Here is a 22,128-nt window from a genome sequence, read left to right on the forward strand (position 1 = left end):
GACTGTCTGCCATATGCTACTTGCTTTACATCCATTCTTTCTGACTACACAGCAGCCCTGCTGGCATTGTTATCCCCGATTTCCCGAATCCGAGACTGAGGTCTCAGCAAGGGTAGCTTGTGCAAGCTCTGTCTAACTCCGCAGTCCGTGGTCTGCTCTCCACCGAGCTGCCTCTTTCTAGAAGATAATCACGGATCAGTGACATTGCACTTCGATCTGTTCCACTGTCGATGTGTGGTTTTATGAATTTACAAATAAGGCATGTCCAGTTGTAACCTATAGAATCATAGACTTTTTGAACTAAGGTTGGTACTTTAAAGATCATTAGTACTTCAGCTTTATTTTCTTTTTAGATTTTGTTTTTAACCAGGTAATGCTTGTACGTGGTGCAGAAGTTCAAAATTCAACAAAAAGGTGTAGAGTGAGGAGTCCCCCTGCCGTCTCCCGCCCCCTCACCCTCCCTCTCCTGGGAGGCAACCGCTGTCGCCTGATTATCTGTCCAGATCTGTCCGGCAGTTTTCCAGCTGTTTCTCCCAAAGCCCCAGATGCACCCGAAGCCAGCATAGCAGAGAAGGAGCGTACGGCTCCAGGCCGCTCAGCCCCCGGCTGTGATGGCTGCGCTGCCCTGCTTCATGTATTGGGGCGCCTCCTAAGAGTTTGTTTGACCACCAAGTCCCTCTGCTAAAAGCTACTCTGAACTCACACCTTCACTTCACAAATGAGAAAGTGGTCCTCTTCTCCGTCAGTTTTGTGACAGGACGGTTTGAGGGGATCGTGAAGTGTAATCCCTTAGGAATCAAGACGGGTCACAGTTCCAGGGTGGGGGACCAAGGAGACGGGGTGAGGAGAAATCTTTACCCTCTGCTTTCTAGTTTTAACAGCTCACGACACAAGGCTATGAAAAGCTTGGAACCAGGTGAAGATCCTCATTACTAACCTTGCTAACCCACGGGCTCCTGGGGTGTGGTGCTGCCTCTGGTGTGCTCAGGGCTGGAACGAGTGCCTCACAGAGCGGCCCCACCCCTCCTGAGGACTTCCTGGCCTGCCACGGAAGGCTGCCTCTGCCCTGTGATTCCGAACTCGACTTCGGGGCCTGCCCGCCCTTGGGCTTCACGAGCTCTCCGCTTCCAGCGAAGCCCCTTTGTGTCCATGCTTGTGCCCGTAGCTGAGTGGCGTCAGGGCGTTGCATCCCAGCGGGATAGTGCTCCTTTTCCTTTCCAAATACGGCAATAGAATAGCCTTTAAGCAATCTTAGCCAGGATTTCTTCGCGAGGGAGATGAGGGTTTCATTTTCCTCTTCCTTCGCAGCTCGCTGCTCTGTTTGTGGCGGTCGGCACGCCTGAACGCAGTGGCAGCGAGATGGGCTGTGTCTCATTTAGAGCGATTTGCATGCAGCCTGCATTCCTGCTTCATCTGGGGGAACGTCATCAGGAAGCTTGAAGGCATCCTTCAGTCACCCCCCATAGCAGCGCCAGTGCCCAGGTGGCATCTTCTGCCATTACCAGAAGCGTCAATTAGTGTCTACAGGGAGACGAGACTCGCTTTCCTAAAGGCAAAAACTTCTTGATTAGATTTTCTTACCCAAAAGTAGAGGTGAAAGCAGAGCCCCATTTTTCAATCTGTCCTGCTCCTTGGTGCACATGGAAAGTGGTTGATGGCACAGCGGTGGCCTCGTTCTCTGTGCCCGGAAAACGCGAGTGTTCCTCCAGTCTCCTTTTTCTTGATTAGGTAACACATGCCCTTGGCATAAACTTCAGAAGGTACATACGGGTCTACAGTGTGTAAATCTCCCTGCCAGCTGCGTCCCCTGGCCACCCAGTGCCCCTCCCCAGAAGCAGCCACTGCTAATGAGCCGGAGTGTCCTTTCAGAGAGAGTCTTATGTGTTTTCAAATGAATAAAAATATATTTAACACAAATGCTAACATATGTTCTCTGCTCCTCACCTCGCTTTCACTCCATGTCTTCCAAAGGCACATGGAGCTGCCCTCAGTCCTCTAGGAGCCGGACGCTGTCATAGGGCTGTACCGTCACCTAGTTAATTGTGTTAGTGGACGTTTGGGTTGTCTCGGCTCTCTGGCTATTCACTGCTGCAGTGACCATCCATGTATAGGACGTCATTTCACACACATGTGAGTTGAAATTCCAAGCAGAATTGTGAAGTCAGAGAGGATGTGTGTTTTTCATTGTGATAGATGCTTCCTCGTGCCCTGCTTCCATCAGTGGTTTGTGCGAGCGCCACCCCACACCCTCCCCAGCCCAGTGTTGGCGATCCAGGGGAACGTTTGTCAGACGAGTGAGGTTATTTAGTGTTTTAGAAGAAAGGATTGAGCGCGTGCCATTTTAGCTAATACTAAATGAACTCTTTCTATGAGTGAAGTTCTTTGCTCAAATTAGCTCATTTAACCGTCCTTCCTGAGGCGTTGGTACTTTTATCATCAAGCCCATTTCACAGATGAAACTAGATTGAGAGGGTCAGTGGCTTACAAAGTGACAGCGCTGGGGGTGGAGCCGTTCCGGAGCCCCTACTGACCTCGGAGCCACACTGTCTCCAACTCAGCGGGCGAGGAGGGGCCTGGGTGAGGCGGACAGGGCGGCTGCCTGGCGGTGCAGCATGCGTCGGAAGCAAAAGCCTTCAGCGGCCTTGTGCAGGAAGCCCCCGAGAGGCAGCCCTCCGCTGGCCTCTGGGCTGAAGTCCACGGTGGCGCGGCAGGGCCTTAGCTCCCTGCAGACCTGGGCAGCCGGCCGCATCGCTCACCTGCCAGGGGCTGTGGGGCCAGGTTTCCTGGCTGGGATGGCAGTCACCTGGACGCGGCCCTGGCTGCTCGCCCGTGGGAAGGAGGAAGTCCGAGAAACACTTGGAAGGTTAGGCTTTCCCTCTGCAGCACGAGGAGCAGCCGCTGTGGAGCTCGCTCGCAGTCGGTACCCCTGCCTGCCCGCCCCCGTCCACCCGCCTCTGCCCGTCCGCTGAGCTCGTACTCCTCAGCCCAGGCTACACGGCGCCGCCTCCTCCCAATCATCTGCTCTGGGTCACCACCAGGCTGGGCACTGGGGGCCTGCACCCAGGTTCAGAGACAGCTGGAACTCTCCGCCGGAGCCAAACAGCATCACAGGAGAGCGATGATGGCCTGCGAGAGGCCAGCGGAGGCTGTGGGACAGAGGAGGCCCCTCACCCGGCAGGAGGATCAGGAGAGACGGGACATGCACCACAGCTCCGTCTTGAGTGACTGCCACAGAGGCCTTAAGATGGCCCTGAGTCTCACAGAACAAGAGGCAGAAAGTCATTCGAGGCAGAGGGATGCACAGCAAAGGGATGGGGGCAGAGAAAGCGGGGCCTTGAGGCTTTTCACAGTCACCTCATTGGATGCTCTGGCTTCCCTGAGGCCGGCAAGGCCGGGGTGAAGGAGCTCCTGGTTGCGATGACAGAACCTGACAGAACTACATGCGTGCTGAGTCTCTGCTTTTTGGGAACCTGGGGGCATGTTGGTCCAGGGTCACAGAGTTTGTTCCAGGACGAGTCATCTCTGCTTCCCCAGACTCTTTCACCCCTGAATGACGGGGAAGCAGGTGACAAAGCTGCCATTCTGACCCCTCAATCAGGATCTGGCCTCGCGGAGTCATCCACAAAGTGCGCAGGCCCCAGAGAGGCTGACAGTAGGAGCGAGGCCACCACCCCGAGGCAGCAGGAAGGCTGGTGGGAGGCCTCAGTCTGTCCACAGCACCTGCAAAGAGGCTTCGCTCTAAAGCCCTAGGGAGCAGCTGGGGAAAGCCACCAGAGTTGAGGCTACAGAAGCCAGGGCCGTGGTCCAGCCACAGCTGGGGAAGGCTCCAACCTGGCTCCAGCTCCTGGGCCCCAGCGGTCAGCGCATCCAGAAAACACCAGGGAGCAGAAGGGTAGGGCACCGGGCCCCCCAGTCCGGCCCCCGTGAGACGTGAGCATGTCTCTCGCCCTCTCAGGATCTCTGTTCTTCAGTAGGGGCCTGGTGAGAGGGTCTCTGAGGGTCCAGCCTGGGGAATCCCCACGGGCCAGTACCTGTGACCAGCTCATGGCACCCAGGTCATCATCCACCCCCACCCCATCATGTATTGAACACCTGCCCTAACCCATGCGGGAAACAAAGGAAATCGTCCCTGCCCTCAGAGCTCACATCCTCACAGGACAGATGAAAAGACAATAAACATGTAAACAAATACAGAGAATGATTACTGAGTGTTCTAAAGGAACACAAGGTGCAAAGTGATGGAGACTAGTTAACGGGAAACCAACTCGAGGCTGGCTGGTCTGGGAAGGCCTCATGGGTGAGGTGCCTTTGAGCTAAGTACTGAATGATGTCAAGGAGCAGGACAGCCCAAGAGCTGACAGAGAGGGATCTAAAGGGCACAGGTGCAAAGGTCCTGAGGCAGAGAGAACACCATCATTCTCCCGCAAAAAGCCGAAAGAAGCCACTGTGGCTGGACCCAAGAGTGAGGCAGGGGCCAGACCTTGTGGGGCCTTGAGGACTAGAGGAGTTTTGAATGTGGGAGGGATGCTATCCGATTTTGAAAAGATCCCTTTGACTGTTGTGTGGAGGATGGCTCTGTGGAGACCAGTGTGGACGTGCAGACCCAAGAAGGGCTGGCGTACTCATCCATGGAGGAGATGCTGTGCTTTGGACCAGGGGGAGGAAGCGGGGTAGAGACAAGGGGATTTGGACCTGTTGAGGCAGAGCCAGCTGGTCACTGTGCAGGGAGGGGCCCCTGCCCCGGGGAGCAACTTCCCGGGCCCAGTGGGAGGTGGTGGGGCCTGCAGAGAGAGCTGCTCAGTATATAAATATCTTTAATGAATAAATAGAAGTGCTTCTAGGGCTGGCGGAGTCGTATCATTTCCACCTGCCGTAAAATTTCATTAGAGGCAGGTGCTGCAGGGAGAGAGGAATGGGTGCAATCCATCTGCCCGCTCACCCTCAGGCCCGCCTCCCCCACGCCCTGCAGGACGGGCATCCAGGCCTTCTCCCCAGGCCTCGCCGGCCCGAGGTGTCTGGGCCTTTCCCTTCCCTACCTCCCCAACCCCACTCCTTGAACAGGAGCGGGCAGCCTGGGGGGGTAGGAGTGGCCTGCCGCCAGAAATGAGGAGCCGCCCTCTCCTCCCCTGGGGAACTGTCACAGTTCCTACCCCCGCACCCCCACGCCAGGCCTGCAGGGACGTGTCCCTCTCCCAGTCCCCTGCAGATGAGATGAGTTTCAGAGGAGCCGTGATCCACACCGCTGACTTCCTGTGGCAACGGGGCTAGGGGAAGCGGGCCTCGGGTCATCCAGTTTTACGAATGAGGAAATAGAGACCCCAAGAAAGTAGGTGACTGTCCTGATCACAGCATCAGCAGATCCGGCCCTGAAAAACTCCCATGGTGTGAGCCACGTTATGAACCCCTCCTTGAGGCCTGGCTCCACGCGGAGCGCTTGGCGTGCACCGTCTCATGGAGGCCGCCCCACGTTCCTGTGACGGGATACGATCTCCACCCTATTCTGCAGATGACAACATTGAGGCCCAAAGAGAACTGGGATCCAGGCCACCCCAGCAGTCAGCAACAGGACCGGAGGGAGGGTCCAGGTCAGCAGCCCCTTTCTAGGTTTTTCAAGTGTGGTGGCACTAGGATTGTTTTCTTGCACCTGTAAACCATCAAAGTGGGAGTCTTTGAAGGATTGGGAGGGAAAATTCACTTAGTGCCTACATGTGCTGGGCAGTCTCTGAACTGAAGGCCACTGTCCCCAGAACCTTGCCACATCCCTATAGCATTTTCCAAGGTTGCCATGCTCACCTCCATTTTACAAATAAGAAAAGGAACCACAGAGAGATCAAGGAATTTGCCCAAGGTCACACAGCTCTGTCACTGCTGCTGGCCGCGGCTTCCAACGCTCAAACAATGGGGATCCTCGGGCCCTTCCCTTGGCCCCACTGCCACCCACCCTCAGTCCATGAGTGTGAGGCCAGGAAGGTTGGCCAAATGGGCAGGCTGGCAACCTGCCCGAACCCACGGTTATCAGTTCAGCTCATTAAGCGGCAGTGAAAGGGCATGGCTGGGCCCAGCTGCTGGCCATGGCGTCTCACTCTGGCCCTCTCGGGAGCAAGGCCCGAGGACAGGTCCTGCTTTGAGCAGCTGCAAGCAGAAATGTCTGTAACTGAGGATGTTCAAAGACACACGAGCCAAGCATCCCTGGGCCAGCCCGCGGTCCCATGAGGGCAGGGAGCCCAGGGTGTGGACGCAAGATCCTGTCTGTCGTCTTTATGGATCCCCTTCTCTCCCTGTGCTTTCTCGCTCACTTCCCCGTGGCCTGTGAGTGATTCATCCATGTTTGCGCCTTCCAGGATGAATGGACAGACCCAGGTGGCAAACACCCGAGCCCGGGGCCTTTGTGAGCAAAGAGGGGTGGGGGGGGCAAGTGCTCTTTCGGGGGTTAGGAGCTGAACCAAAGCGCCGTGGGCCTGAGCAATGGTCCAGCCACTGCTCACAGCCCTACCAATGCTCCCTCCCCCTGTGCCTGTGACATGCCCTCCTCCTCTGTGACCTGCCCCACTTCCCATTTTCCCCCAGCTGGTTCTACTCATTGCTCAAGACCAGCTCTGCCAGCCGCCCTCTCTGGCAGCTGGAGCACAGCCCCGCCCTCTGGGGCACCCAGCCCATGGGGAGACCCATGCAGGCAGAGCCCCATCAGCCAGAGCAGGATAAGCCGAGGTCCCCAGAACCCGGCCCACTCTGCCCTCAGCCCTGAGGCCCCGCAGCTCCTCTTCCACCCACTGCCGTGCATTCCTCGGGCCCCCGGGGAGCCTTCCCTGAATCTGCTGCTCCCCACTGGCCCTGTGAGCTGCCCGGCGGGGGGCTGCCTCCATCCGTTTCTGCAGTGCAGCGCCAAGCACGGGGCTGCCACCCAGGAGGTGCTCCCGCCACATTTCTTCAGCAGATATTTTCTGAGCACCTACTGTGTGCCAGGGCCTGTGCTGGGCTGTGGGGATAGAGAACAAACAAGGCAGACAGACTCCTTGCCCTGCTGCCTTCCTAGCAGAGGGAGACAGAAGTAAACAAGCGAGAGAGAAGCCAGCAAGGCAGCTTGAGGTGGCCACTGGAGCTATAAAGAAAATAAAAGAGAGTGACTGGAAGGAGGGCGGCTCCTCTGGATGGTCAGGGAAGACCCTGCTGAGGAGGTAATTTCGGAGTTGACACAGGATTGATGAGCAGAGCAGCTGCCAGGGGAAGTTGGGAATAAGATTCTAGGCAGAAGAAATAGCAAGTGCAAAGGCCCTGGAGCAGGAGTCTGATTTACATATGCGAGGAACAGCCAGATGTGCCATATGAAGGGGAGGAGAGTGGGAGGAGATGAATTTGCAGAAGTGGGCAGGGACCAGACCACACAGGGCCTTGTTAGCCACAGTAAGGAGTTGGGGTTTCTCCCATATGCCATGTAGATTTTAAACCACTGGAGGGTTGTAAGCGGAAGAGGGAAGTGATCACAGGGAGTGTGTGTGAACCACAATGAGGGAGCCAAAGAGGAGGGGGATGGGTGAAGGAAGGGAGGATGAGAGGACGAATGGGGAACAAAGGGCAGAGACTGAGATTCTGGCTGCCAGCAACGAGGAAATGCCACCATGGACAGGTCAGGACCTGGGTCCCTCCTGTCCTCTGCGTCCCTTCTGGTCCACTGTCTGGAGTGACCGGTGCCCAGACTGGGCTCCCAGCCGTCAGCGCAGCAGACACAAAAGCAGCTGGAGCCAGGCTGGGAAGCAGGGGCTCTGGGGACGCCTGAGCTGAGCTGTGTCTGCGAGGTCCCTGACGCTTCTGGGAGGAGCAGCGCGGCCTGGGGTGGGGTACGACGGGACTGGGGGACGGGGGGACCGGGACTTCCCCAGGTGGGAAGACAGGACAGGCTTCCAGGAGAGGCACGAGCGAGCAGGGCGGAGTAGAAGCAGGGAGGCAGGAAAGAGTCCAGCTCTGAGCAAGGGCCTTACAGACCCCAATCCAATTAATTGTCACCACACCCCTGTGGAGGGCGAGTTGCTGACTCCCTTCTGTAGAGGGAAACCAGGGCTCAGAAAAGGGGAGAGGCCAGACTGTCGCACAGCTGTTCCAGGGGAGAGCTGAGACTTGCACTTGAAGACTAAGAACAGTCAGTAAAATATATCCCAACATTCTTGTGGGCAATGGGGCGTCTACTTGGCAGGTGGGGCAGGGGGAGGGGGCTGATACTGTCAAAGACGTGCAGCAGGCAGAGTGGCTCGTTCTTCCTGAGGCATCAGGGAGGACATCGTGGAGGAGGCGGCATTTACACTCAGCCGTGAAGAGTGATGAGCTTTGGATGGTGGAGAATTGAGCAGAGAGGAGGAAGGGGGAGTGGGAGAGGCTTGGAGGGAAGAGCACAGCAAAGTCCCCGAGGGAAGAAGCATGTCGCCATTGGAGGAATTGTCACTGCTCGGGGCAGCCAGAGCCTGGGTGAGGGAGCGGGGCAGGGAGGAGGCCGGGAGAGCAGAGAAGGGCTGGCGCTGTTGTCTAGGTGAGCACGGCGGTGGCTTCGAGCAGGCTGTGAGCCTGAGGATGGAGAGGAGAAGACAACCTGAGAGCCATGGAGTTGGAGTTAGAATGCCCTGTGGGGTCAGTCTGGCCACCTCGCCTGGCCAGAGATGAAAGCCATACCTTAATGCATTTCCCCATCTCTCCAGCCATCCCCCCACCCTCTCACCCTCCCGTCCATCCAGCACGCATCGGTCCCCTCTCTGTTTCGGGAGGGAGGGCACGGGGAGGTGTGCACGGGTCCCTGGCTCTCTGGAGCACCCCAGGGTCCAACGGGGAGACCACCGTGACAAGAGGCGATCGCAGCCCAGCGTGTGGAGCCCCGGAGATAAGGGAGACAAAGTTGGGAGGAGGGAGTGGGGGCAGGAGAGGAGGGAGGGGGCTCAGCGCAGCCCAGCTCCACCTCGGGACGGCGGTCTGCAATGTCACCGTCCCAGACAAAGGACAGTACATTATTAGTGTTATTAATTATCATTAATCTAATTAAATGGCAATTACAATTAAGAACACAGTGATAAAAATGCCACCTTGGGTTTAAATGCTCCTTCTCCTCCGGCATCGGAGTGAGGGATTTTCCATGAGCTCAGCACCCCCCACCCCACCGCGGCACTGTGCGCGCAGTAGGGGCACAGCAGCCCTTGTGTTTCTGAGTCCAGCCGAGGGACCACGAGGTCGGACTCCCCTCATTTACAGATGGGCAAACTGAGGCCCAGGAAGGGGGAGGGACAGGCACCGGGGTCCCCTGCAAGTCTGGGGTGAAGGCAAATTTGAGCCAAGAAGCCTGATTCCCGGCTGCCTCCCACCCTACTCCATCCCTAACGGCCTTTTTTTCCTTAGGAAAAACAGCTGTCAGAGGCAGCCATCCTGTTACCGATTAAACAAGGCAAGTTCTATCGGAACAGAGCCGGAGACACCCCTGGACACCTAATTACACAGTCTGGAATGAGAACATGGTCAGGGAAGTAGAAATACGAACAAACTGTGCAGTGGGAGAGCAGGGCCGCCCTCCGCATCGCCAGAAGCTGTCGTCTCCCCGAGGCCTCCGGACAGGACGCTCTTCGGGTCCTTGAACGACATCCCCCCTCCCCAGAAGGGCTCACAGCTGTGGGGACCCCTGCCGAGCACCACCCCCACCACAACCAGCCAGGGCTCCAAGGCTGAAGCGGGGCACCCTCTCAGAGCCTGCTCCAGAACTCCCTGGAAAACAGGTGTCATTTCAGGCCTCAGGCCAGGGCGTTTGGGGACCCAGCGAGGTCAGGCAGAGCTGGGCTGGAGCGCACTGGCCTGGCCCCGGAGCCAGGGCTCTGTGTGGGCGCCACCCGTGGGGGTGGCCTCTCCTCTGGCCAGGCCCCCGGAGGCCGGCCCAGGAGGCTTTGTCCCGTGGCGGTGTTGGCGCAGGGGGCTGGGGTTTTCTGTCCCTCCAACTGTGCAATCCTGCAATTCCGCGTGGGGCAGGACTGCGAGGTGGGGGCAGAACCCCGTCTGCCTCCGCTGCCGTGTCCCCTGCGTGGACTGGTGGCCAGGCAGACACTAATGAACTAGCGCATCCGAGGTCCACCCCACCATGTTTCCAGAGCATCTCAGTGTCTGATCGTGACAGAGGAGTCTGCTCTCGAGGAACCCCTGAGGGGGAGACAGAAAGAGGGGAACCAAATGATAGAATTTCACACAGAAAGAAGTGAGATGAAGAAAATAAGGTAATGAGGTAAAGAGCAAATTAGAGCATGTGTGTGTGTGGGCAGGGGCATCTACTGGAGATAAGATGGTTCTGGAAGGCCCCTCTGAGGAGTGTGTGAGCTGAGACCTGAATGGTGAGCAGGAGCAGCCAAGGGCCGAGCTGGAGGAATGATTCCGGGGGGACAAACAGTGAGTGCAAACTGAACGAACCGCCAGGGGTGTATAAGTGAGCGGGCCGGAGAAGGGAGAGGGGGTCTCCTGTGAGAAGACAGCCTGGAGCCAGGGCCAAGCCATGTCCCCCGCTCCCCGTGTCCTCCATGGCTCACAGGCCCTCTGAGGGTCCTGTGTCCCCACACTGTGCCCGCAGCTGTGGGGCGTCCTCCTTGGGCCCAGCTGTCTCCTCCCTCCCCTTCCCTACCCCACAGCCCCCACCCACACTACCCCCACACAGGGCCTCCTCCAAGGTGACTCGCTCGTCCGTTATTGTTAGCATTGCTGCTGGGCCATTAATCATCATTACCCCGCCCCTCTGCCCTGCTTTTCACTTTCCACCTCAACACAGGTCAAGGGGCCTAAGGAAAAAGTCACCAGCTTTCTGAGTGTGAGTGTCCATCTCTGAATGCGAGACCCACCCACGACCCTGGCATTCTGCCTCCTCAGGGCTGTGGGATCTGACTCCAGCCTTCGGGCCGGGTGACCTGGAACGAGTGGCTGGGCTCCCGGAGCCTCCTTTTCTGCCTCTAACGCAGAGATGGTGACGGTCCCCAGCCCCTCCATCATGTGCCTCCTGCATAGGCTCGCTGATTTACGCAGCAACCCTGCAAGATGGAGACAGGACTTTCACCTTGACCACCCCCTTACAGATGCGGCCGGGGCCTAGGAGGGGCAATATGGCCTGGCCAAGGTCACATGGCCGGTAAGTGGTGCAGAGGGATTAAAACTCAGGCTCTGGGGGAAAGGTGGGGTGGGGGGTGGGCACAAAGGGTGAAGTGGTGCACCTACAACACGAATGACAAACATTAATGTACAACTGAAATTTCACAAGATTGTAACCTATCATTAACTCAATTAAAAATAAAAAAGAAAAGAAACAAAAACAAAAAATAAAAAAACTCAGGCTCTGGCTGAGGTTAGACCATAGTGATGTTTCAACACAAATCTCCCGATTCTGAGAGTTGTCTTGTGGTTACATAAGCATATGTCTTTGTTTTAGCAAATGCACACTAAAACATTCAGAGGGGGTGGCGCAGCATGTACGTACTCTGCCTGCGACTTTTCTGTAAGTTGGAGACTAGTTCAAAATTTTCAGTTAAAACATCCAAAATACAGAAACAAAAACCAAACAGACAAGGCCTGTGCTCCTTCCGCACTGGGCCCAGTGTCCAGGCTGGGCTGGCTGCTGATGGGGACACCTCCGATCTCACTGCCCTCTGCGAGGTGGGTGACGTCTTTTTACCCCTCACTTTGCAAATGGGGAAGCTCAAAGCTGTTGGGCATTTTCTGAGGCCCCACAACCAGCAAATGAAAGAATCCCTGCCCTGAGGAGCTCCCACTTAGTGAGGGGTACCTGCACGGGCAGGGGGTCAGCAGTGGCTTGTGACTGAGTAAGCCTGCGGCTGGTAGCCTGGCAGCAGGAAAGACCCCCGGGGGCGAGGGTGCTGGATGCCAGGCTGCTGGGGACCAGGGCACTGGGCCAGTGGTGCCCCCGCCCCTGCCCTTTAGAGCCCTCGGTCCTCCCTGGGAGAAGAGGGGAGCCCCGGGCTCCCACCCCATCAAGGGCTGACGGGTCCTCACAGGCCCCAGAGCTGGTGCCCACGTCTGCACCTCAAGCTGCTGCGTGTTTTCTTGTCTCTGACTGTAAACAGATTTGACTAAAGAGGTAAATGAGAAGTTAATTAGAGAGAACATGATTGATGAGGCAGTTTTCCGTGATTGGGAGGCGTGGAAAGGATGGGGCTCCGGGTGCAGAGGCGAGGGGGAGGGGAGCTGGAGAAAAACCCACGGCCATGGACCTGGAGGGGCACCCAGAGCGGCGAGAGGCCGCTCAAGCCTGCCCTTTCTCCTGGGCTCCAGGGTCAACACCAGGCCCCCAGGCACGGGGGCCCGGGCGAGCACTCCGGAAGACCCCGTAAGTAGGACCAGGTCCCTGCTGGGCTCCGGGGCGGAGCAGCCACCCTCTCCTGTGTGTGGCCAGAACTTTTGCCCTGGATGTCCAGGCCAGGATGGGGAAGACGCTGAGCTCATCGCACACTCACACGGCTCTGGGCCCTGTGCCTCTTCTCAAAACCTCGCAAGGTCCATGCTGTACCTCTGTTTTCTAGACTTGGTGCTCTGGGAGATTCAGAGAGCTGAACTAACTTGCCCAAGATCACACAGCTAATAAGGACGGAGCTGAAACTGACCTCTAGAGCCTGTGTCTTTCCAAATTCCAGACTATGTGCCCAGTCATGAGTCCGACTGCCCAGGGCTCCTCCCTACAGCCCCTCCTGCTTACATACCTCCGGCAATGGTGAGCTCCCTTCCTCCAGGGCAGCCCCTCCAGCAGCAGGACGGCTCTGGCTGTGGGAACGTTTGTCCTCGTGCAGACCTGGTCTACCTCCCTCCAGCCCACCTGCAGGGCCCAGCTCTGCCACTTGCCCGCCTCTTCATATCCCAGAACATGGACCCCCAGGGGAAGGAGGAACCTGAGAGGCCTCGCTCAACTCCCTCATTCTCCTGGGGAAACTGAGGCCCAGAGAGGGACCAAAACACCAGAGTGACGCAGGGAGCTGATGTCACTGCAGGGCCCAGGACCCCCGATGGCTGAAACGCAGTGCTCAGGCCCTGCCATGCCCACATCTGCTGCTCCCCAGGCTGAATGACACCTCTGCACCCATCCATCCACTACTTCCCTCACTCATCCATTCAGCAAGAGGTGCTGAGGCGTGAGGAAGGTGGGCCGATCCCTCAAGGCGCTCCCAGCCCGGTCAGGGGAGGCAGGGCTGCGAAGGGGAGGGGTGACGGGCTGGGTGAGAGGGAGAGGTGGCCGCTCCAGGAGGTGGCACTGGAGCCCAGCTCTGGAAAAGGTGCAGGTGTTCCAGGCAGAGGGATCTGTGGTGGGAGGAGCATGGCACATTCTAGAAACCCCCAGAAGGCTAAGTGGGTGGAAGTGAGACTGACGGGGAGCTCGTGGGAGGTGAGGTCGCAGAGGAAGCTGTCGGGATTTTATTCTAAGGCACCGGGACCACTTAGAGCTTTAAGTCGGGGAGGATGACTGGGTTTGCATCTGTGGAAGCGCGTCCTTTGGCCTTTGTGGGAGGACTGCCCATGGGGTATGGGGTGCAAGTGGGCCGGGGGGAGGCAGGAGTTGCCTGCAGCTGCTGAGAGATGGGCTGTGGACCAGGGCGAGCGCGGAGCGGGGGGATGGATGAGAGGGATGTCCGTGGGCAGGGCCGAGGGAGTGATTAGATCTCGGGGTGCAGGAGAAGTGGATGGACTGGGGCGCCGCTCCTGAGATGGGGAAGCCTAGAGGAGGGAAACACCTGAAGGGAAGATCAGACCGTCGGGTGGGGGCGTGCTGGGTTTGAGGAGCCATTCAAGAGGAGATGCGCTATAGACGGGATGATGCCGGGTCAGGGCCGCCGAGGCCGGAGCCAACTGGTGAGGCAGGTGCTGTAGTGAGCGATGGATGTTTAACTCACACAACAACCCTTTGCCATAAGCTCTGTCTTTATTCCCATTTTACAGATGAGGAAACAAAGGCTCAGAGAGGGAAAGGGCCCAAGTTCACACAGCCTGGAAGAGGCGGAATTTGAGATCCAAACCCAGGCCACAGCCTGCACTCAGGGCAGTCTGCCAGCTGCCTCGTGAGCGATCAGCTGGGCCTTCCCAGCCTCACTGGGCAGGTGGGGGTTGGGAGAGAGCCCCTGCTCTGGGGAGCCTGCCCCAGCTGAGGGGACAGGAGCACCGGAGGAGGGAATGGCGATCCTGAGAAGCTAGCGGGCTGCTCCTGCCTTCAGACTCCAGGGACAGGGGAAGCAGGAGGTGCTGAGGCCAAGGCTGGACTGGGGCTCGTGGGACACACGCCTGACCTCTGGCCAGAGGCAGCCTCCATGGGGGCCTTCCAGCTCCCTTCCTGCTCAGTGCTGGGCCTTCTGGTTCCTCTGGCCGAAAGTGGAGGACAGTGACAGACGGGGGTACAGCCCTGGATCCAGGCCCGTCTCTGTCTGCCCATGGGATGTGTGGCTTCAAAAGTCTCTGTCCTTCCCTGGGCCTCGGTTTCCCCACCTGTACAAAGTGGTAGTGCAATAAGATGACATCCAGAGTCCCTGGCAGCTATAGACTATCCTAGAGACAGCAAGGACAAACAAGTGAATAGCTAGCATTTCTTGAGTCTCTGCTGTGCACCAGGTGCTGAGGAAGGTTTCTCGTGCGTATCTCACTTAATTTTCACAAAACCTAATTAAGATAGGGATCCTAATCTCCACTTTTGAGATGAGGAAACTGAAGCTCAGAAAGGTTGAGTAGGTTTCCCAGGATCACACAGCTGGGATGGGGTGAGATGGAATCAAGCCTGCCTCTGCTGGCTTCAAATAAGGCCAGTGCTTGTTCTCCGCACACAGCTCACTGTGCATGCGTGGGAGTGTGCGCGCATCAGGACCGCACCCTGTGAGGGCGTTCGAGAAAGCGGGGTTTTGGGGAAAACCTCGGACAGGAGTCTGGGAAGGAAAGTGCAGTGACTGCGGGTGGGAGTTAGCAAGAAGAGGCACATGTGTGGCTCTGGCCAAGTTTCTCTACCCTCCAGTCTCAGTTTCTCCATCAGTAAAATGGGGATAATCATAGCCCCCCTCCCGGGCGGTTTAATTGAGATGGTGTTTACGGCCGTGGGCTTGGTGGGCCCGGTGGGCGCAGTGACTGTTTGTTCAAGGGGTGGCAAGGTTTGGTCCCACCTGCCCTTGCAACAGCCCTGGGGCTAGGGGAGGGAGGGGTGCATCTCTCAGGTGCAGAAACCGAGGCTCACAGAGGTGAAGAGACTAGCCAAGGTCACACAGGTTAGGATCTGAACCCAGTGGGTGAGCTCTCACCACTGCACCCCACCAGCAAAGAGCAGCTATTGGACAGATGGACAGACAGACGGACAGAAACACGAGAACGTGAGTGCAGTCCCGGGAACTCGTCCCTCCCAAGCTGCCTTGTTGTTCTTAACCTGGTCCTCACGGGGGCCGGAGGGGTCCTGCTCCAGCTCAGGGCTCAGCTCTCTGCTGCATCCCCACGCCCACTTCTGCCCCCGAAGGCTGCCTTCCCCGGGGGTGGGGAGGCTCTGAAAGCCCAGATGCTGCGCTGCGTTTGGCATCACAGCCGGAGACGTTCCAAGATTCGAGGGAACTTGTCCCCTCCTCGAGCTGCTGCGGCCTGATTCACGGGCCCAGCCGTTTAAATAGAACTCCAGCTCCTGCATCCAGATTCAGCCCACAGATCATTAACCCGGGAGCCCAGGCTGCAGGACCATGCTGCCCCTGCAGCAGGGACCCCTGGGAAGGGAGCTCGGCCCCGCCTCAGGCCCAGCAGTCTGGGTCAAGCTCGTCACCTTGTCCCCACCCCATCCTTGCCTGAAATTCCACCATTAGAATGCCATTCCTTTGGTGTAACCCTCCAGCTCTGGTTTTAGAGGGCATTTGCTCTGGTGAGGAGAAGAACCTCAGCCCGGGTCTCTGAAGGTCTGTCTTGGAAAGCTTGTGTGCTTCTGCTGGGTCACTATCCCGCATTTTCTTCTAGAATATTGAGCTGGAAAGGCTCTTCACTGAGGGTCAAAGTGTAGCCTCCCATTTTAGAGATGGGAAAGGCTACAGTGCAGAGAGGAAGGCTGCCAGAGGCGGCCTGGAACTCAGAGGAGGAGGGCCTGCCTGGGGTCGGGCCTGCCTGACTTCCGGTCTGCGGGAAGGGGGATCAAACCCCAGCATCAGGAGGGGCTGCCAGGCGGACAGGAACGTGTCCCCTCCCCCTCTTCCCCCTCCCCCCACCACGCGTGGAGATCTGGGCCCCAGACAATGTCCTTGGAGCTGAGGGACCTGCTCCTCGTGGTTAAGGGCCCAGGCCTCACAGACAGCCACTCAGTGGCCACTAGCTGTGTCATCTCCGGCTCGCCTCTGCATCGCTCTGAGTCCCAGCCTCCTCCCCTGCGACCAGGATGTCGGTGGGGTAACCTCACGTGGTCGTGACGGGCAGCCAAGAGGACAGGAACGTGCAGTGCTCAGCTCAGTGACCGGCAGGGGACAATGCGGCGAGTGTCATTTGCTATTTGGAGTCAGGAAGATCCCACCTGGACCCTGGGTCTGCACTTGCAGACCTTGGACACCTCTCGGGCCTCGGTTTCCTTATCTGTAAAATGGGGATAAAACGTCTACCTTTTAGTGTCATGAGGATTCAATGAGAAAACAGTAAACACTGGCATGCGACCTGACACATTCTAGGTCCTCCGCCAACGGCAGCTGCCGGTCACGGTAACACGGGAGGGAGGACCCTTCCCAGGCTGTGGCGCGGCGGGCCTCACGCAGGCAGTGTTGCTGGGGGCCCACTGTGTGCTGGTAGCAGAGTGATGAGCAGAATATCAGTGCCTCCCGCCTGGACCTCCCAGTCCGAGGGGGAGACCAGCACAAACAGGCTTCAGAGGCACACTGGGGGTCTGTTCAGTCCTTTACTGAGCAGCTGCTGTGCGCCAGGAGCTCAGCTGGAGAACAGGACAGGTTCTCGTGGGGTTACCTCGGAGTGAGGGTGATAGAAAGTCAAGAAATAGTCACGTGAGGTGGCAGGTTGGTGAGTGTTAAGAAAAATAGAGAAGAGTCAGGGGCTTCAGAGGCACGGGGGCTACGATTTTAGAGAAGATGGTTGCGGACATTTGAGCCGAGGCCAGAAGATCTGAAAGAACCATGTTCCAGGGAACAGGAACAGAAAACACGAAGGCCCCGAGGCAGGAGACTTCCTGGAGTGTCTGAGGAGCAGTAGGGAGGCCCGTGTGGCTGGAGCAGGAGGAGCGAGGGAGATGTAAGCAGAGAGGTGACAGGTCATGATGGGCCTTGTGAGGTGTGAGCACCCTGGTCTTGCCTGAGTGAGGAGATGAGCACTGCAAAGAGAGTCCCCAGGATGGGAGCTGGCCTCGGGGTCCCTGGGGTCCAGAGCAGAGCGCAGGGCAGGCACTCCAGATGCGCTTGGAAAGAGAGAGAACCAGCAAAGGCGCTCTGGTGGTGCAGGGGTCTGGGGAAACCTGGGCACAGACAAGAAAACATGGGCCTGGTGCCTGTCTCTGAACCTCTGAGAGGCTCAGAGTCCTCTGCTCTGGCCCAGACGGTCCACCGAGGACCGGCCTGCGGAGACAACCTGGACAGAAGCCTAACGATAACAACAGAGTGACACAAGGTGGTAACTGACACCCAGCAGAGCGCACAGGACTGCTCTGTGCCTTCCCCTCTCCCCACAGTACGGCCTGCCTACCTCCTAGCCTTGTCATGGGATTCAGTGAGAAAAATCCTGGTGCCTGGCAGACAGGAAGTGCTCAATAGATGCCCATTCCCTCCCGCTGTGGGAGCACCATCGAAATACCAGCCCCAGGCCTGCCCTAGGAGTGGTTGAGCTCTGCACTGTCCACTAGGCTGGTCATGAACCTCAGGTGACTACTGAGCACTGAGATGTGGCCAGTCCGAATTGAAATGTGCCATCAGGGTACAATACACACCAGTAAAATATCTCATGAATAATGTTTTATATTGCTTATGTGTTGGATTTTTTTTTTTTTTTTTGCAGGGAAAGATTTGCCCTGAGCTGACATCTGTTGCCAATCTTCCTCTTTTTTTGTTCTCCCCAAAGCCCCAGTACACAGTCATATATCCTAGTTGTAGGTCCTTCTAGTTCTTCTGTGTGAGCCGCCGCCACAGCATGGCTACTGACAGACGGGCGCTGTGGTTCCTCCACTGGGAAGTGAACTGGGGTAGCCGATGGGGAGAGAGAGCGGAACTTTAACTGCTAGGCCATCAGGGTGGGCCCTAAAATAATGTTTTTGGTATATTGGGTTATAGGAAATATATTATTAAATTAATTTTACCTGTTTCTTTTTCTTTTTTTTTAAATGGGGCTACTAGAAAATTTTAAATTACGCACGGCTCACATTTGATTTCTATTGGACAGTGTTGGTCTAGCTCATTACTCACAGCCGTGGGATATTTAGACTGGTGTTACCCAAACCATTAAAGTCATTTCAGGATTTTAAAAGCACTCCCACAAATGGAGTGTTGAGATGGGCAGGGCCCTGCTGTCCTGTCGTGGTTAATAAGCACCTGGTTCGCAGGTCGAAGGGCCCGCGGAGCCTCGTCTCTCTGATGCAGTTAATTGCCTTTGATGGGGATTACCTGCAGACTCCTTGCTGGGACAACACAGATATGAGCCACGGGTGTGTCCTGTTGGCCTTGGTAGAATGCAGTTTATGGGCTGGGGTTCGGATTTGAAGGCCTAGAGGGGTTCTTTGGATCTTGGAGAGTGCCCCCGTTGGGAAGCCACAGAGTGGGATGTCTTTGGAGCAGCTGCAAAGGTGACAATGGATCCTGTCTGCCCTCCCCAGGCAGTGACATGTGGAGCAGAGACCCGGCCTGGAGTCAGGAGCACTTAGTCCTTGGCCTGGCTCTGTCATTTCCTCCCTGTGACATCCTGGGCTTGTCATCACCCCTCTCTGGCCTCAGTTCTCCCATCTGTACAATGGGGGTGATGGCGTTTGATCCTTGGTCCTTCTTTGTTAAAAAGTGGAGATATTTAGATGATGTCTTCACTCTATGTGGTCCACCTAGGCTGGAATCCAGAAGAAAAACCTCAAAGTGGCCCCATGGGTCTTCATGTGGTTACTCAGCCTGGCAGGGGCAGGGGCCAGGCTGGATGACCTCCCCCTCGCCTCTGGCCCAGGCGTGGCCCTCAGCCTGGACATGGGCTTCCGACTTGGGCCACAAGCTCTGGGGGAGGCAGACAGCAGATGGAGGCTCAGAATCCACGCAGATGGGAGGACCTGGGTCTGCAACATGGGTGGGCCATGTGGGCCGAGGGGTCAGAACATGGAAGCTCATGTGACAGGGACGTGGTCTGACCCTACAGGCCAGTCAAGGCTCCTTCCCAGCTTGTAGGGGAATGGATAAGGAAATCAGTCGTCAGCCCTGGCTGGGAGGTCACAGCTCGGCCCCCTGCACTGCCCTCCAGATGAGAGCTGGGGCAGGTGCCTCCCTCGCCCCAGGAGGCCGGCTGGACCCAGCTCACCCTGCTGGAGTCCCCACTGTGGTCCACTGGGTCTCTGCAGGACATACCTCTGGGGTGCGGGGTGAGAGGGCAGGCCCCAGATACCTCCCCCAGGCAGACTGAAAGAGGACCCCGGGGGGGGCCTGGGCCTCTGCAGGTGCAACCAGCCTCCTCAGAGACTCTGAAGCCCACTGTTATCTCAGAACTCTGTGTCTAGGCCAGTGGTGCCCAACCCCAGCTGAGCGCTGGGACCACCTGCGGTACTTTTTAAAAGCCTGATACCTAAGCTTCACCCCAGACCAACTGTGTCAGAATTGCTGAGGTGTGGCCTGAGTATTAATATTTTTTTGAAGCTCCGCAAGTCATCTCAGTGTGCATTCAAGGGCTACCCGAGCTCCAAATCAATTCTAAGAGCCTCAGGATAGATGTTTGGGGAAAAGGGAAACTTGTGAGGCTCAGAGAGGGGAAGTAACTTGTCCAAGATCACACAGCAAGGTGATGGCAAAACCAGTCCTGAAACCCAGGCCTCTTTCCTGAGCCTGGGCCAATTTCTCTCCCGAGGCTGCATCTCCTGTTACAAACCAGAGCCCAGGCAGACAATGCCCACAGTATTTCACTTTAATAATATTGGAAACTGGTACAGTCAGGGCCGCCACAGTGATGGGGCAGGAGCCTTGATGGTGATTAGCGGAGCCGTAAGTCTTTCGCTTTATCCAAATCTTGGGCAGTAATTTAGGAAATTTAATTAAAGGGGGAGAAATGGGGACACCTCAAGCTCCTTGCCTCCTGTTATAACGAGTGAAATACACCAGGCTGTAAAAGGAAATTCTGTCTGAGACGCAGCTCTGATGCTTTACTGCCAAGTTTTATTCGCTGATGTAAACGTAATGGCTGGAAACCGGAGCTCCATTAATGCACATATTTTCACACATCCGGGCCCTGCCCGCCGCCCCCCCCCCAAACCCGGGTTTGTTCCCCCACCTCCTAGGGCCAGCCCCGGTGTTTCCTGGGCACGTCTATGCCAAGTCTGGGTTTCCCTGCCGGTCTCATACCCTCCCATGGCAGATAAGAGTTTAATAGAATTCCATTGCTCCTCTGAGCTCAGTAATGCATTCTGGAAATTAGGCGGCTCCATACTGAAGCCATTGTTCCCCCTTGTAAATGGGTTCCCTCAAAGCCAGTGACTGTGGGGTCTCTGATAAGCTCTCATGAGTCTGCGCTCCACATGTCATTGGTGTGTTAAAAGGTGCGACTCCGGGCTCACATTGCTCATTGTTAGGGGCTGATACATTTAAGTACTTTCTCCATGAATCAGGCAGCTTAGGTATTTCCCCCCTCTTGGCAGTGATAGATGAGCGAAAGGAAGCCATTTAGACGGCGCTATATAGGGCCCTGGCCCACACGGTGAATGATTTCCAATGCCTGGTTTAATTTATTTTTAAATGAAATTTGTTATTGATTCTGGATTAAAAGGACAAATCTTATGGCTGTTACACTGACAGAGCCGTGGTGCTCAAGTGACACCTCTCACGAGGGGGAGGGAGGGTGGCCTCCGGTAGTCAAGGGGAGGGTGGAGACTCTCCAGGAAGCTTGGGTCAGGGGGAGAGGACAGTGCGAGATTCCCTGCTGGGGAGCAACTTGAAAAAGGTCAGCTTTCCCAGCTGAAATACTTGACACGGTGTTCACCTTCTGAGCCTCATTTGGGTGATGGAAATTGCAGTGATATTTGCCTCGTGGCATCCATGAGACCACCAGATGCTTGTTTAATTGCCTCCAGGGGTGGGAAGCTTACTATCGCCTGGAGCATTCCCAGAGTGAAGGAGTGACAAGAGTCATGGCCCCCCCAGAGAATTCCTAGAGACGATTTCCCAGGATAGTCTGTTTACCTCCTGCCTCCACTGGGCCCTAACCTTCCACTGTGCCTGCTGTTTGCGCTTGGATCAGTGAAGCAGGAAAGAGACAGAATTACACAGGGGAACATACGGCCTGAGGATTCATCCTTTCACATCCAGCCTCTGCCCACCTCATTGTGCACCTTGTACAGGTTACTTCATCTCTCTGAGCTTCAGTTTCCTTATCTGCAAAAGAAGGGAGGTAACTATAGTGGCCTCAGGGGTTGTTGCATAAGTTATATGAGCTCATGGATGTAAATGTGATTTACAAACTGTAAAGTACAGTTTAGGTGCTGCAGGAAATACAAATGGCCAGGACGGGATAGTGGGAGAGCCCTGAGCTGGGAGACAGCGCACCTGGATCTAGTTCTGTCGTGGTTGGCTGTGTGACTCTGAGGAATTCACTCATCCTCTCTGGGTCTTAGTTTCCTAAACTGCAAAGAGGGTGGGTTGAACTAGATGTGCTCAGGTATTATGCCAAAGAACGTGGGCTCTGGGGTCAAACATATCATAGCTCTACAACTGTCTTACTGTGTGGCATTAGTCAAGATACTTAATCTCTCTGAGCATCTGTCTCCTTATCTGTAAATAATAATAATATCCACCATGTATCATGTATTTACTATGTGCCAGGAACTGTTCTAAGTTCTTTCCATGTAGCAAGTTATTTAGTCCTCACAATAATCTTGTAGTGGACGTATTATTATCATTATTTTACGGATAAGAAAGCTCAGGCACAGAAAAGCTAACTTGTCTAAGATCACATAGCTGGCAAGTG

The sequence above is a fragment of the Equus caballus genome, chromosome 22 (assembly GCF_041296265.1).
Source record: "Equus caballus isolate H_3958 breed thoroughbred chromosome 22, TB-T2T, whole genome shotgun sequence".
NCBI classification, from domain to species: Eukaryota; Metazoa; Chordata; class Mammalia; order Perissodactyla; family Equidae; genus Equus; species Equus caballus.